Source organism: Ursus americanus, chromosome X (assembly GCF_024610735.1).
Source record: "Ursus americanus isolate L20-20 chromosome X, mUrsAme1.1.p, whole genome shotgun sequence".
NCBI classification, from domain to species: domain Eukaryota; kingdom Metazoa; phylum Chordata; class Mammalia; order Carnivora; family Ursidae; genus Ursus; species Ursus americanus.
Window position 1 is genome coordinate 117,887,601 of NC_142164.1, and position 15,556 is coordinate 117,903,156.

Sequence of the window (15,556 nt, forward strand, 5' to 3'; positions counted from 1 at the left end):
AACTCAATGCTTCTCTTGAATACATTATTTTATTGTGAAAAAGGGGCCCTGAGTCAGCAAACAAAAAGGAGGTCATGGAACCTATATTATGGCCTCTTTCTGCACAAAACAGATGGACATTTGTCTGTCCCAAGGGAACAGTCACCTACACTTTTCCCTTAAATATACACCATGAAGGCATCTCTCCAGATGCAAAAAGGCATGACCAGTCTGGGTACAGGACTCCTGTCTGAATAGTAAACTTGAATTCCTCATCCCTAGATGGAACAAATTGGAAAGAACGTGACCTCAGTTCTTTCAAACAAATAATTGGCTGTTATAAATGACCAGAGTGTCCTCTTGCTCATTATCATAAAGAATGATGTTCCCCAAATGGGTCTTCATTCAAATTCGTCATGTCATTGTGGAGAAGACTCAGCTATTTGTGAATTGAACAAAACACAGAGACTTTTTTTTCAAAAGTAAATATATGTCTTAAATGGGGGCCCCGGTGAGACCTGGGGACCACTGAAGTACAGAGGATTTCAGAACGTAATGACCGACAACCTCTCGGGAGATCACGTCCTCACCCTGAACATCAGAAGGTCTTCATATCACCGTGACGCGGCAGACACGCTGGGAAGTGAAACCTGCACATCTGATCTGAATTTGTACACAGTCTTTTCTAAAAGTCACCTTGGGGGCGTCCCACGGGAAGATGATTATACCTGTGTCACACGAGCCACCAAAGTACATTACAGCAGGACTAGAAATTCCGGAGAACACATACAGGCTAGTGGCCCCAGGTAACCTGGAAAGCAGGGAGCAGGCTCAAACAGAGGCCACATCTGAAACACAGACTTGAAGGTCAAGCTTATGTATCCCAGGACTCCCCACGGACAGGTGCCTCTCGGGAAAGGCACGTCATTCCTACGAACATTGCATCGACATGCTACTGTAACAAATTTATGCAAGACACGCCGTTTTTGAAATTTTGTGATTCTACCTACCGATATTTATCAATGTCATTCAAGATATTAGATAAATCAATTAATATGTGTGGTGTGATCTCAATGTTACCACTAACCCAATCCATTTCCGTATTATGAACTGTAATGTGGAAATATTATTATCTCATAATTCAGTAACAAATGACCAATAATATGTCCTGATAATTATGAATTACATCATAATTCCTAAGGATCAATTGCCAAATTGTTTTGTATCTATTCAACAGAATCTTTGTAAAAACAGGCTACTTTTTAATCTTCACAATGACTGGAAAGAACTCACAATATTGCACACCTAACATATTATTGCTTACAAACTATACATATGATATTTCCTTTTAATGATTTTTTAAAAAATTATTATTATTCATTTGAGAAAGAAAGAGAGCAAGACCATGAGCAGGGATAGGGTCAGAGACAGAGGGAGAAGCAGGCTCCTCCTAAGAAGGGTGCCCAACGTGGGGCTCGATCCCAGGACTCTGGGATCATGACCTGAGCCAAAGGAAGGAAGGTGCTTAACGGACTCAGCCACCCAGGCAGCCCAGACATGATATTTTTCAAGGAAAAAAAAAGAAAAGGTCATGTCTCCCTAAAGCAAATTTATTAAACATTTAATTCAACACTCATTCATGATGCTGACCATCAGTGAAATAGGAAAAGAAGTGAACACCTTACCTAATAAACTACTACAAACGTATAGTTCATAGCAAGTGCAAGACAGAAATCATTCCTACTGCATTCTGCACGGAAGGCCACATGCTATATAATGAAATAAATGCATGCATTAGTTAAAAGGATAAGGATTACAAAGAAAAACAAATGCCATGGACTTTGGATGAAATGATTGCTCTGTGGAAAACTCAAAATAATCCACAGACCAATTACTGAACAGATGTGAGAATTCCACATGTTAGGCTACCACAAGATCAATGTAAAAGTCATATTACATTTAAAGATATTAGAAATGACATAGAATAAATATTGTTTGAAATTATGGTTTATCATAAAATCAATAGGACCAATGAAATTACACATGCTAGACGTTTATCGAGAAAAACCTTAAGGTAGCCTTAGATACATTCGAGGGACTCATCAAAAAAGGTGATGGGATAATTGGTGGTAAACAGAAAAAAAAAAAAAAAAAAAGGATATGGACGTTTTGAGGCACCTGAGTGGCTCAGTCGGTTAAGCGTCTGCCTTCTGCTCAGGTCATGATCCCAGGGTCCCGGGATCAAGCCCCATGTTGGGCTCCCTGCTCAGTGGGGAGTCTCTTTCTTCCTCTCCCTCTGCCGCTCCCCCTCTTGTGGTCTCTCTCTGTCAAATAAATAAATAAATACATACATACATACATACATACATAAAATCTTAAAAAAAAAACAAAACAAAAACAAAACATGGGCTTTCCCTCTCCTATTTAAAATAAACTTCATTGCTAATAGATGAAGAACAGGAAAAGGAAACCTGTAAGAAAGTTTTATAAGAAAATATACTGTAATGTTTCCCTGGGAAGGGAAAATGTTTGGACCGAATCCATCAAGAAATCCCCCAACATTCTAGGAGGTGAGCTGTTCCGCCTGTTGTATTTATTGGGTTACCTTCAGATTTAAAAAGCTCGTGAGTGCATATGACTGAAACAACCTCATTCTCTACACAGAAGCATGTTCCATTAAGAGCAAATGCCTGACTCATTCTTCCAAATTTTCCAAGTTTCCGACGGACAAGTTTCTAAGTTAGTGAAATGCTCCCCAGATGCTGCTGAGCAATTTTGTAAATTGAGTTTGTGAACTTGACCCGGAGTTCCTCCAAAGAATTGGGTTTTGATGAATGAACAATCGGATTAAGGTATCTGCATCAATCCTCTGTTCATCTACAATTATTAAAACTTAAAATTGCACAAGGCCCTTATGACCCGCCCCCTCTAAATGGGATGTGGTCAAATAGAGGATTTCCCCAGCATGGATCTGGGAAAATAAAGGGCTCCTGTTTGTAACCATGATGTGGAGGATGGCACAGACTCCCTTAGCAATTCAACCATTAGGGGAATAAAAAAACAGCTCCGAAATCATCGTATGCTTAAGCTAAATAGTTGCCGAAGTCTTTCAAGAGATTATTTTAGTACAGAAGCCATGCATTTTTTAAAACACACTCTAGGAAAGACATCTGGGTGCGAGCACCACTGACATGCACAGATAATTTACTGTGTTTCCAGTGTTCTGTATATGTGATGTTGTAAACTAGCCAGATCTCTCCTAAGACCAATAGGAGCAAGACATTTCATTTTGGTAAACTCTCCAGTAAAAATATGTTTTTAATAATACAACCCTAAGTGTTCACTCTGATTGTCTGCACTGCAGTGTTTCCATCATAAAGACCGCACGGGGGCTGCAGTGCCCAAGCCAGCTGAGAGAAGGGAGGTGCCCAAAGTAAACGGAGCCAAGGCAGCCCTTCCAACTCTCTTCCGAGCCGACAAAGAATTATTCCTGTACGAGACTTTAGGGTCACCCTTCTTCTGCCCCTGGAAACACGGCATATAATTAAACTTTGAATTTTCTCAAACCTGTCCATGAATATGACCTAAATGCCAAGGGTACGTTCTGGGCTTTATTGAAAAAGCAATTTGTTGATTCACAGTTTACAGAGATGCATCATATCACAGAATGAGACTAGAAACCTACATCCCCCTCTCTCTACACCACAGGAAAAATGTGCGAGTCCTATACTCAGATGTGCAAAGAAACTGTATGACTTCTTGACTGGTCGAAAAGTAGGTCTAATCTTTCCCACCTCATTAAGAGAGGGAGATGACCACACACTTTAAACCCATCAAACCAGAGCATGACAGTTTCTTCCATTCAGTCTCTTGAATGGCTTGGGATTTTGGGTAAAGGCTCAGTCTTAATATCCCCACTGCGCCATGCTTTGCTTCTCACCAGGAAGACATCTATGTCTACGGGGAAACTACCATGACCTCATGGTGATTAGGAGAAGGAAGACTTAGCCCCACATGGGTTCCCTGAGCGCTCACTCTTCTCTGCAGCACAAGAAACCTGTGCGCTCTGCTTCCTGGACTTGGTTATGTATCAGGGGACTCTATCCAGTTGGGAACGTGTGCCATATGTCTCTGGTTTCCAAGCTGCACGTGAGGGACTTCCCTCCCTCTCCCGAGCCTCTGTTGACCCTCTAACCTTCTCACAACCTCCTTATCTCCTCATTACACTTGCATAAAATTCTCCATTCCCTACATGTCACGCAAAGGCTGACATGAGCCACAGGCCACGCCACCAACGAAGACAGGTCTTTCGATATGTCTGTAACCAAGTGAGACAACAAGCCATTGTGAGAGTTGGCGTTCTCTGACAGCTCTGTCATGGCCCCAGCAGACCCCACGGAGACAGGATCTAGCACTCCAGTGCATTGTCATACCATCTCAGTGTTTCTATACCTCCATCCTAAAACAGTTGAGGGAAATGACTATTCTGGTTTCTAATCACTGCACACTCTTGCTTACAGTCTACCAGGGGAAAAGGGGTAGGCTTCCCAGTTCAATTCCCATGTCTGTGTCATATCCTCAGTCAAGATGGCGCCACAAAGGCATCCCAGCCTTAAGAACTGCTATACTTCGAGCCCCCCGTCGGGCTCCCAGCTCAGGAGGGAGCCTGCTTCTCCCTCTGCCTGCTGCGCCCCCTGCTTGTACTGTCTCAGTTTCTCTCTCAGATGAATAAATAAAATCTTTTTAAAATTTAAAAAAAAAGAACTGTATAGCCTGAATGTTAGTGACCCTCCAAAACCCTTTCCCCACTGGGATGTATTTGGAGGTGGGGTCACTGGCAGGCGATTAGGTCATGAGGATATAGCCCTCAGAATGGGTTTAGTGCCGTTATTAATTAGACCCCAGAGAGCTCGCTCACCCCTTCTGCAATGTGAGGAAACAGGAAAAAGATTGTCATCTATGAACCAGGAAACATGCTTTTACAAGACACTGAAAGGAATTACTGTTGTGTATAAGCCACCAAGTCAACGGTACCTGTGACAGCAGCCCACAAGCACTAAGACAGGAGCAGAAATTCTCATGACCCACCGAAGAAGCCTGATTTGGCCAGACGCTGCTGTTGAAACATATTGTCCAAGTGATCTGAGAGCCAGATTAATGAAAACAAAAATATTGTCCTAGTTTGTCACATTTCACTTAGCAAGAGAGCAAACAACGTCACCCAGTGGAAGAACACTCCCTGAGTTTCGAGCCAATTTCATCTCATGCCTTCTCCCTTCTTTATTTACTATTTAACAACTGTTTAACAACGCGATACCATAGCAATATGTCCCACCTGGGGCAGTAGCACGATACTCCATGCCGTTCCTCACACCTGCAGAGGAACCCTTTCCAGTGATGACACTTAAAGAGGCTTATGGTATAGGTTTGCCGAGGTCAAAGGATTTCATGCAGGACCAAGCTTCGGAACTGATTATTTATCCATTTTCAGGCCCCTGGGAGTCTTATCTTCTGACCTGCTGCAATATCTCAGTTCAGGAGCCACTGGGCAAGGAGGTTTTGTCTAGACACACAGAAGGATCACTAACAGAATTACAGACCACTACCCAAGCAAGCCCAATATTGCAATGTGATAAAAACAAAGCGAAAGCAGAAAGTTGCCCGATAGGAAGTAAGGGATCCTTTATGAGGCTGTGTTGCGGAAAGCAGCACAGCGAGGTCTGTGGCTGCCGGCGACATGAACCGTCTACGGGATAGCATCTCATCAGTGTAGAGGCTGCAAGCCGCCACAGGCATCGGATCTTCCTAATTATTGATCACTCCTCTGAGCAGGACCGTGTTGGCAGACGTGAAAGAGGATGCTGAGCCCAGCCATCTCACTCTGAAATTAACTGAGGCTCTGGATCCCCATTCTCCTTGGGTCCCATAGCAACTGCATTCTTGCAAATCCGTTAGGGCAACTAACGGGAACGAGAACGGGTCACTGCCCACAGAAAAACACAGGTCTGAATACGTGTGCAGAGCTGGGGGTGGAGAATGGAGATGGGGAAGAAACGACGGCTGGGGCAGGACCAACGGGCAACGGAGACGGGCGTGTTCTCTACAGGAAAGGATGTGCAGGTCTCATGGAAGTCAAACCGCAGAGGAAGGAACCCGGCAGCCCACAGACCCTCTAGATAGCTGCGAGGGCGGGGGCTCTGCCACCTAGTAACTGTCTGACCAGGGGACAGCTTACCGTCCTATTGCCTTACGGACAAACTACGGACAGTCACAACTAACCCTCAGCTCTGTCTCTAGGGTTAGAGTCGAGTCCTCATCCCAAATCCAGTCCTGGACAAGGGGCAACTCCTCTTTAAGGACATCACTGTCTGTTTGGTATAAGCACGGGAGACGATTACTTTCCTTTTCTTTCTTCTTACACTAGAGGTCCCTTTTGTATATGATTTCATAGCATATACCGTCAGAGGTGTAGGAACCCATTCTTGGTCAAATCAAGTAGGGGAAGTACATTGTTAAATTTATTTAATATATTTTTTATGATTATTTGTTTGATAGAGTGCACAAGCAGGGGGAGTGGTAGGCAGAGGGAGAGGGAGAAGCTGGCTCCTCACTGGGCAGGGAGCCCATGTGGGACTCAATCCCCGTACCCTGAGATCATGACCTGAGACGAAGGCAGACGCTTAACGGACTGAGCCACCCAGGCGCCCCTACCCCATATTTAAAAAATATATAGGCTGTTAATTTCCAGCTCTGTCACTTACTAGGTGATTGACATGTTATAAATTATTTAAACTCTCAAGAGTCTCCACTCCCTCAGCTCCATAAAGAAAGTGTTTCACAAGGTTTTGTGAAAATTCAAACATTACACGTGTAAAGAAAAAAATGTACATATATATGCATACAAAGACGTGTGCATATGATTGTAAATACATATACACATATAGTATTTGCATATTTGTAAACATGCATACATGTAACGGTCATATATGTATGTATTCAAACATAATTATTGTTTCATTTCCATTTCTTCTGTCAAAATCACAGCAAGGAAGACTCTCTTATGCTCTGTCACAGAAAGTAGTCTTCTATTGCTTATTATTATAGTGAAGGTCAATTGTGAGTTTTCGTTTAGAAAACATTTTCCAGAGCCACCGGGTTGACTCAGTTGAAAGAGAATGCAACTTTTCATCTCGGGGTTGTGAGTTCAAGCCCCATGGTGGGTGCAGAGATGAAAGAAAAGAAAGAAAAGAGAAGGGAGGGGAATGGAAGGGAGGGGAAGGGAAGGGAGGGGAAGGGAAGGAAGGAGAAGGGAAGGGAGGGGAAGGGAAGGCAAGGGAAGGCAATGCAGGGCAGGGCAGGGCAGGGCAAGGCAGGGCAGGGCAGGGCAGGGCAAGGCAGGGCAAGGCAGGGCAAAGGAAAAGATTTTCCATATGCACTTACTGGACATTGACCATTGGCAAAAGCTCCTACCATACCAGGTTAGACAGCTGTCCAATTATTTCAATCCTAAAGGGTTATATTGCACTTTCTAGGTCAGGTTCACAGCTTTATATAAATTTTAGGCCTTCTGAATACACACTCTGACACCAACATTTGATAGCATGTCTATCCATCTTTGAATAACACATTCTCTGTCACTGCTATATTCCTCCAAGGTTGAGTCACATCCCATCAATGAAGACACAAGTATGCATATCTCTGTGGTAATACACTTAGTTTATTATACATACCCCATGTTTTCAGGGCATGAATTCAGGCCAGACCCATACCTGCAGTTATACTTGTGGATTCATCTCTGTTTCTTGTGTGTGTGTGTGTGTGTGTGTCTGTGTAAGATTTTAGCTACACTATACTGTCATTTGTGCTTTTCACTGCCTTTGGAACTTGACTCACTGTTTAGGGAAAAAATGAACGGAGAAGGAATTTCTAGACCTCACACTGTTCCTGTGTTTCAATTATTCTGCTTTTAAAACCAGATTAAGACCACGTGAAATGGCCCACATGGTAAGAGTGTCATGGTACAATTCACTTCAATGTTTGTCTCTCCAGGACGGTGCACTAAAGAAATATGAGGGAAGGGACAACATGGTCTTAATGAAGATCACGCCACACAGAGAGACCATTTCCCAGACGAATGGCCCATTTATTTCCCATAAATGCCAAGGCAAGGCAGGGGGCCTTCAGCTGGTTACAGCTTTCTAATTCTGTGCGCTGTCTTATGTAGCAGACACGGATTTATATAGTAAAACTCAGTGCATTGGAAAGAGAGAGTGACGGTTTGTTCACTTCCTGGGAGAGCCATTTTTCTCTTTGTCTTAGACCCTGGTTTTCATTCACTGCTCTCTTCAAAAAAGGTCTTTAAGAGCATATTGTCGGGGCACCTGGGTGGCACAGCAGTTAAGCGTCTGCCTACGGCTCAGGGCGTGATCCCGGCGTTATGGGATCGAGCCCCACATCAGGATCCTCCGCTATGAGCCTGCTTCTTCCTCTCCCACTCCCCCTGCTTGTGTTCCCTCTCTCGCTGGCTGTTTCTCTCTCTGTCGAATAAATAAATAAAATCTTAAAAAAAAAAAAAAAAGAGCATATTGTCCATCTCCATAGGGGAGATATTTGATCGGTGAGGTAAGTTTTGCTCTGTACTGTTTTGCTCTAGCTCCTTCGACAGGAATTATCACGATGATGTTGCTTCTCGAAGTTTCAGCTTGGAGCAGGAGCAGTGGCTTCAACTGGGTGTGACCTGGTAGGAATGCAGATTGCTGGCCCCCACTCCAGACTGACCAGAGGACATCCTGAAACCTAACAAGATTGCCAGGTGATCTGTATATGTCTTAAAGTGCAGGAAGCACAAAGGCGAGGCATGGCATCTCCTTTTGCAAATCCAGTCCAATGCTTTTTGAACTTGGATACACGTTAAACGTTACATAAGGAGATTTAATAAGAGATTTTGTTATACTTGTTCTACGGAAGCACTGGCACTTTTTAAATATACCCCTCCTTTGGGCTAATGTACGACTGCCAAGATTAAGAACTGTTTTAATTACTATTGAGAAGAAAATTAGAAAAAAAAATTCTTAGGCTTTGGAAAAAAAGAAATATAAAATTGATTTGTATGTATTTATGTACCCACCCCCCCACACACACATTTTTTTTTTTTTTACTGAGCCAAACAGCTAATCATGGATGATTAGAATTTTAAAAAGGAAGTAGTACACAGGTGACTGCCTGGCTCAGTCAGTAGAGCATTACTCCTGATCTCAGGGTTGTGAGTTCGAGCCCCACGTCGGCATAGAGATTACTTCAAAATAACATCTTTTAAAAAATCCTTTACAAATGCAAGTAGTATAAAACAACATGGAGTGAGTGGATTTGAAAATATTTGCAAAGAGAACCCAGACACTATTGGGATCAAGTGGTGCTGTTAAACACTGAGGATGTTTAATCCTAAGTGCCATACGAGCATCTCATTCTGAGTATTTAAAGACGCTAACACCTGCACACATCCAGAACTGAAGGGTTTGAGATTATTCCCTACCTGCAAGTCAACAGGCTACCTGCCACAGCTTCATGAATGCTGGCAGAAGACTAGAGATCCCAGGTCAGAGTGGAAGGAAACATTATTACTCACCACACAGCAGGAGCAGGAACACTACCATATTCTCCTCAGTTCCGCCTGCCCCAATGTCCTTCGGGGTGAAGCAGATGTGCTGAGATGCAAGCCTAAAGGTGCTGTGGGTTACGTGACAGAAGAGGAACCCTGACCTTGAGGAACCTGAATGCTTTATGACAGGAAGTGCACATGGAACACCAGAGTGGTGCTGCCATCTTCCCAGGAACACATTTCTAAGGGAACACAAAAAATACCAGACCAAAGTTGTGAAGGATTTGGTTTGCTAGAGTTTTAACTATTTCCAGTAGGTTAGGTCATCTAAATGTAGTAACAGTAAAAAAAAAAAAAAAAAAAAAAAAAAGAGAGAGAGAGAGAGAGAGAGAGAGAAAACAATTTGCAGTCTAACCTAATGAAAACTGAGTTATGCAGATGTACTTTCCAATTAGGGCTCCTTTACAAATAATTTTGTCTTTGTGTATGTCCAATCAAGCCAAAATTTTCAACACTGATTCAAGTATCTGTGGGGATTCCTCTATCACTTTCATTAATCATCTTTATAAACTGAAGTTTATTAAGCATGCCATGACACCTAACATATTAATAAATACAAGTCAAATATTAATGCTTATGTACCATAATAAAACTCCCAAAACCGAAAATCTGTGAAAAGGAGACGCTGACCATATAATTATCTTCTCACACAGGAATTGGCTGGTGACATAAAATGGAAACAGTAGGGATGACACCTGGTATCCATTAAGTGATAATAATTTTCCAGGCACCACACGAAGCTTTGTGTGTAAATGTCCCCTGTAATTTTAACAAAATCTTGATGCCCATTGTGTTACAGGCATACCTATTTCATGCATCAAGATGTAGAGGTTTAGAGAGCCTGCCTAGTTCAAAAAGTCCCATTAACTACAGCAAGGCTCTGAAGAAAGGCCCACTCAAGTTATTCACATCCACACTTCCGCTGATGAAAACACAAATAAACAACAGCTTCACCACGGACCCTAAACACATCTGATTCTATAGACAAAGTAATCGTTCCTTGCACCTGAGTTTACTGGAAACCATTATATTGTATTTCGCTTTACAGTGGACTGAAAACAATTTAAAAGAGGAAAACACCTAAATGTGTGCCACCTAAGCCTTCTGTAAAATTACACTGTATTTACGGTCTCCTGGATGCTAGACACACAGGCACATTTTCATCTGTTGTCTCACTTTATGAAAACAAAAATCTAAAATTGTCCACATCTCATTTTTTAAACAATAAAGCGTATTCTTGGTATTTCATTCGCATTTCCTCCTTATGCAAGCACACATTTTACAGCTGAGATCTTGCCCTGAATAAAATCTGGGTTTTGTCTTTGTCATTTAATTGATGCAAATATTTTGAGTGTTCTTATATAAACATAGGGATTATCATTTTAAATGCCCTGTGTTAGTTCTATCAGTTTACAAAAACATTTCTCATTTATCCACTCACACAGAGTTGTGTTCAATTCCCCTTTTCACTCTTTTGAGTTATTTCCAAATCTATTATTTATACGTATTTGCATATATATAAAAGCATATATACACACACACACACACACACACACACACACACACACACACACATATATATAAAAGCAATAATAGACAGTAAAGGAAGGTATTCATTTATATGCCATTTTAAAGGTCTTTATCGAATGGTCATTCAGAACTTTGAACCAACAATGCGTGACTACAGAACTTTCACTATAAACTTCACGGCATAGATTTCCATTATTTTATATCCACACACTTCAAATTTATTAAAGTTAAACTGAGTGTCATTTTTTTTGTCTAGGTAGAAATGGTTGCGAGGCACAAAGCCCTCTCAAGCTAACTCAAAATCTGCTGATACACTGTTCAACCACAGCTGGAGGCAAAGGAAAATCTATAAAGCAGGGCTGTGAAGCAAAGGAAGGAAGAGACAGGAGGAAGATCTGCAGGACAAGAGCAGGAGAGGCTCCTCCAACACCTGTCATTTCATGCACTCTGCTTTTCCAGCTCCTCTCTGTACTGACTTCCAACAAGAACCAACGCAATCTCCAGTCTTTCACAGTAACAAACTCTCTAGAGAAAACTCTATTTATTCTCCACCTTGCGATGGCGTGTGTCCCAACTTCCAACACTCGAACCACACATCTCCCCCTTTCCCTGCAAACTGCGGACACAAGCAGGCCTTGGGGGTTATGGAGAATTCTCAGAGAAGAGAGGAACTTTCTTAGAAGGACAAGCATTGAGATACCCTAGGCATGCGGGGAAAATGCAGATTCTGATTCTGTAGGTCTGACCATTTGCATTTCTAACAAGCTCCCAGGTGATGCTCCCAATTTGGGGACTAGACCTTGAGCCACAAAGGAAGAGGTCACTGGTTCTACAATGTGGCTGCACAATGATTTAAACATCCTGAAGTTGAGAACTGCATTGCTTCTCAACAAGGGCGATCTGCTTCCCCAGGGGATCATTGCCAGTATCTGGAGACGTCTGTGGGTATCACAACAGAGACAAGGGATGCTAGGTTACATGCATGGAAAAGTTTGAGGTTACAGATGCTGTTCAGTACCTTGCAGAGCACAGGACAGCCCCAGAGAAAGCATCATCCAGCCCCAACGTCAACATCTGCAACTTTCAGAAAACCTTGGGGAGCTCTTACTCCAAATCATGCCTAATAATACACCTGCTGTTTACTGGTACAAAATTAACATCAAAATACTTCACTGATGGATGATAGGCTAATATATGTTGAAACATGTTAACTGAGCAACTGGTGTTAATAATTCGCTTTTTAGAACTGTGACACAGAATAGTAAAAGCCAGCGCTGTATTTAGTTCTCTTACCAAATACAATAGGACATGAGAGCAGAAGTCTGCCTATTTTGGGCAAAGTTTGGAGTGCTCACCCTTGAAATTGTTCTTTCATTTAAACCATGAATCCTGCAAGGTGGATTTCTGAGAATGATTCGTTGTGCTGTGATGCTTTTAAATCTCAAATTCCATAGGAAAGGCTTCTCTGTGTTTTAACATGTTATTCTTTGCATTGTTCAGGGGAGCTAAGTGCTTTATAAACAGGGTGTTTTATGACCTACTTGAAAAGTAAACTACCCTACGTCTGCAGGATGAAAGTGGAGGCTGGCTTGTACCACTGAATCAAAGAGATAAACTTAGCACTCTGCAGAAAGTTGCAGGGGATGAATTCTTGAAGAACCACTCAGGAAGGGCTTTTTATGAATTTTATTTCATGCAGTAGCTTATCTTGTATTTTCTCTATTTCCTTCGGAGCACTGCAAAAATTCTTCACAGAAGGAAAAAAAAAAAAAAAAACCCTCAGTTGGCATTTTTACCGAAGCACAGCGACCAGATATATGAATCAAACAAATGAAAAGAGAGCATATTTGTCACCCAGAACTCCAGAAGCAAAAAATCAAAAGAATGGAAAACAATAATTATCAGGAAGTTTTATAAAATTCCACAAAATGACATTAATGAGAGAAACGTCAGTGCTGATTCCAACTGTTAACTCATAGCTCTCTATACGGTAAAAAACATGAATAAGCTAATAACCATCAACTTTGTTTTGGACCATCAAGTTCTGATGAGCGTGTGAATACGTGTGTGTGCGCACATGCACACACATACCCTGCAGGATGGACTTATGAACACAGAGGTTCAGCGGTCAGATTTTTGATATAAATACACTTTTAAGCTGAGGTCGAGGTTATTCTATACACGTGACAAAGCATCTGTTTTATTTTGCCACCTTATTATAAGATAAAAAGAAAGACAAAGAAAGGGGGGGAAAAAGAGTAGTTCAAGGATAGAGGGTATCATGAACAGAATGACTTTCATTCCCAATCGTTGAATTGATCAACCAATAATCAGCATTGATGGCTAAATATTCAACTGTGAGGTCATTACAGAGACTCAGACTCCAAAGGAGCATATTTAAATACTTCTAAAATAGTCTATATAAAACAGATTCAGACTGTAATGTCCCCCCCTCCCCAATTTTTTCTGCTTAAGAAATAAATTATAGTCTAGTCCCAGGACATTAAAATTTTTCCCAGTTCATCACAATGGGCCCTCCGATTTTCTACAAGCCCTCTGTGCTGTTCCTCCAAGCAAGAGTTGCCCAGCTGCCCAGGCCAAATCAAAGAAAACCTGAGCCAGATCCAACATAAGGAGTATTGTGGTGGTGGACGGTGGGCACATTCCGCTTTTGTAGTCAGGCACTTCACAGAAAGACCACCCATGGTTTGGCTAGCACAGCACGGACAGGTTTGCGGCATTGGACCAACGTCGCAAAAGAAGCTGTCAACTGTATCATCTTTGGTCTGGTTATACAGGAAGTATACTAGCGATGTGAAACTAGCGATGTGGCTGGAGAGGCTCGCTTCGGAACTGACTTCTCTGATGAGACTTCTGCTCACACTGTCACCATGGTTTGCATCTCTGCCCTCCAAGCCAAGACTACAGGAGTTGGCTTGATAGCTTCTGGACAGGGTGGTGTGGTCAAGACAGTTAATGTCTGATAACTGTATTTATCATTCAAGGAAATGATGCTTGATCTTCATGACGCCAAGACTCTGGGTCAACAAGCATCTTTAGTCTCTAACTTCAGATTGAATTTCCTATGGTTGGAGCTCCCCAAAGTGGCCAAGTTCTCCACCAATGAGAAAATGGGCCACTCTGCAGATGAACTGGCCCCTGGCTTTGCTGCTTCCCAAATGGAGCAAGATGAGGATACCCTGCGCTTACACAGCTTGGCCAAGAAGGCACAGGACTACCGTCTGATGCCGTACCCTTCAAAGTACCAGGAAAAGATACAGTTCACAAAGATGGCGGCATTTTTCCTTCCTCTCTGGAGCAGACGGCCAAACTCAAAGCTGCATTCATCAAGCCCTATGGCACACAGACAGTTGCAAATTCTTCATTCCTGAGTGATGATGGATCTGCAATGCTGATTATGACAAGAGAAAAAGCCCCAGCAGAGTGTTATCATCCGAAGGCATACAGGAGGGATTTTGTGTATGTTTCTTGGGATCCAAAAGATCAACTTTTACTTGGACCCACATATCCCAAAGTTTTGGAAAAGGCAATATTAACAATGAATGATACTCATGCTTTGGAGTCTCATGAAGTCTTCTCAAGTCAGCTGGTGGTTAATTTTAAAGCCATGGATTGTGATTGGTTTGCACAAAACTACCCGGGAAGAAAAATCAAGGTTGGATTACCTCCTTTGGAGAAGCTTAACAACTGGGATGGACGGCTGTCCCTGGGACACCAATTTGGAGCTAATGGCTGCCAGTGGGTCAAGGTGGCTGCCAAGAGATCATGGAAGGAAGGAGGCCAGTAAGCATCGGCGGCTGCCTGTGCAGCTGGAGGGCAGGGCCATGCGGTATTAACGCAAGCTTATCCAAACCAAGAGAGGAAAAGGTGACGTGGAACACTCACTTCGGGCAGTGCTAAATGAAGTCTGGATCTCCCAGCTCCTCTCAGGAAAACACAGTTTGTGGCCTTCTGTGAAATACTTTGTAATGAAGCCTTGCGAGTGTTCTGAGCGCTCCAGGAATCATGGCTTACTGTTGCTGGTCTTGGAGGGATTTCCTAGTGACCAGAATCTCACACAGTGACACGTTTAAGCAACAGTTTTTGGTCTCTATTTTCAGTAAAGGCTAAATGAGTGGTTGCAGTTTGGGAAAGAGGTTAGCTGAGATTTGATATCATCTTTGTAACATTTGCAAATTTTATACCTTCTTATTTGTGACTTAAAGATAGGTTTTTCTATAACATACAAACCAATGTGCCTAGAAAAGCTTACTTATGGAATGATAACTCAGATTAAATACCACTGAAAACTTACAGCAAATGTTCAGATATACAAGGACCATATTAACAGGTTGAAAAGTAATAAAGAAAAAAAAATTACACGCTGTA

The 15,556-nt window shown here is 42.3% G+C and overlaps 1 protein-coding gene and 1 pseudogene across 2 annotated transcripts in view; one reads left to right on the plus strand and one right to left on the minus strand.

The window, feature by feature from the left end:
• STS (steroid sulfatase) overlaps positions 1–15,556 on the minus strand; it is a 512,613-nt gene that overhangs the window by 80,503 nt on the left and 416,554 nt on the right. The gene's annotated exons all lie outside the window — the stretch shown is intronic.
• LOC123802768 (trifunctional enzyme subunit beta, mitochondrial pseudogene) lies at positions 535–15,059 on the plus strand (annotated as a pseudogene).